We start from the raw sequence: 1,983 nt of genomic DNA, 5'->3' as shown, positions 1-1,983 counted from the left end.
TGGAGGAAGGGAAATGCTCTTAAACTCTTGGTGGGAATGCCTGTTGGGGCAGTCACCTTGGAAAACAGCATGGAGAGTCCTCCAAATATTAAAAAATAGAGCTACACTCTGACCCTGCAATTGCACTACTGGTTATTTACCACAAAGCTACAGATGTATTGAAATGAAGGGTCATATGGACCCCAGTGTTCATAGCTATAATGGCCACAAAAGCCAAACTGTGGAAAGAGTCAAGGTGACCATCAACAGACAAATGGATAAAGAAGATATTGTCCATATATACAATGGAATAATACTCAGCCATCAGAATTGAGGAATACCCCAATTTTGCATCAACATGGAAGGGATTGCAGGAAATTATAATGACTATAAGGTGTCAAGCAGAGAAAGTGAATTATCATATGTATTCACTTACTTGGGAAAATACGGAATAAAAGAGACCACATTAGGGGAAGGAAGGGAAAAGTGACGGTTGGGGAATTGGAGGGAGAGATGAATCACAAGAGAACGTAAACTCTAAGAAACAGAGGGTTTTAGAGGAGAAGGGGTTGGGGAGATTGGTGAGGCTGGTGGTGGTTATTAAGGACGGCATGTACTGAATGAAACACTGGTTGTTACACTTAAACCATGAGTCTATGAACACTTCCTCAAATAATACTGATGTACTGTAGGGTGACTGACATTACATACTCAAAAAATTAAAAATAAAAGGATTACATACTTGGTCACCAATCAGGTCTCAAACAATTACCAAATTTCAGAGATTTTTCCCTGCATTTTTTCAGACAATAATGCTTTGAAAGTGGAACTGAATCAGAAGAGGATTTTGGAAGGAATTCAAACATTTGGAGGTCAAAGAGCATCCTACCAAGAAATAATTGGGACAACTAGGAAATTAAAGAACTTAAACAATTCAATGCAACTAATGAAAATGAAAACACCAATGTGTTTCTGTGGTTCAGAATCTATGTGAAACTGAAAAGTTGGTCTTTGAGGGAATTGCTTAGCCATCCAAGGCTGTCTTAAAAAATCAGAAAAATCCAAATGCACATGCTAACCTTACACCTGGAAAAAAGAACAGCAAATAGAGCTGAAACCAGGAATGAGAGAAGAAGGAATAAAGATGAGAGCATAAATCAATGAAACAGAAACTAGTAGAATAGCAGAGCCCACCAACAAACTAGAAGTTGGTTCTCAGAACAAATTAATGAGATCAATAAACCTCTGGCCAGATGTAGCCAAAAATAAAGATAAAGGACCTAAGTTAACAAAATCAGGAAAGAAAGGGGAGAGATCATGACCAATGCAAAAGAAACAGGGAATTGTTAGAACATATTATCAGCAACTATATGCCAAAGAATTTGGCCATCTGGAAGAAATAGATGCATTCCTGGAAATGTGTAATGTACCAAGTCTGAAAAAGGAAGAAATAAACAATCTGAAGAGACCAATAAACAGCAAGGAAATTGAATCAGGAATCAAAAACCTCCCCCAGAAAAACAAGAGTTCAGGACCATATACTTTCCCAGGGGAATTCTACCAAAGATTTTAAGAATAAGACATACCTATTCTACAGAAGCTGCTTCCAAAAAATGGAAATGAATGGAAATCTCCCACACTCATTTTCTGAGGCTGAGCATTACATTGATCCAGAAGCAGTCAAAGACCCCGTGAAAAAGAATTATAGATGAATAAACCTAGTGGGACCTAATAAAAAATATTAAACAAGATACAAGCTGGTAGGATTCCAAGGTACATTAAAAGGGTATTCACCACCATCAGGTGAGTTTCATTTCTGGGATATAAGGGAGGTTCAATATTCACAAATCAAGTGATGTGATTAGTCATATAAACAAAAGAAAGACAAGGACCATAACATCCTCTCATTTGATGCATAAAAAGCATTTGGCAAAATGCAACATCCTCTCATTATTAAAACTCCTCAAAATAGAGGGATAGAGGGAACATATCTCATATTATAAA

The sequence above is a fragment of the Meles meles genome, unplaced genomic scaffold (genome assembly GCF_922984935.1).
Source record: "Meles meles unplaced genomic scaffold, mMelMel3.1 paternal haplotype, whole genome shotgun sequence".
In the NCBI taxonomy this organism is placed as follows: Eukaryota; Metazoa; Chordata; class Mammalia; order Carnivora; family Mustelidae; genus Meles; species Meles meles.
Note: the sequence above shows the minus strand (reverse complement) of the source record.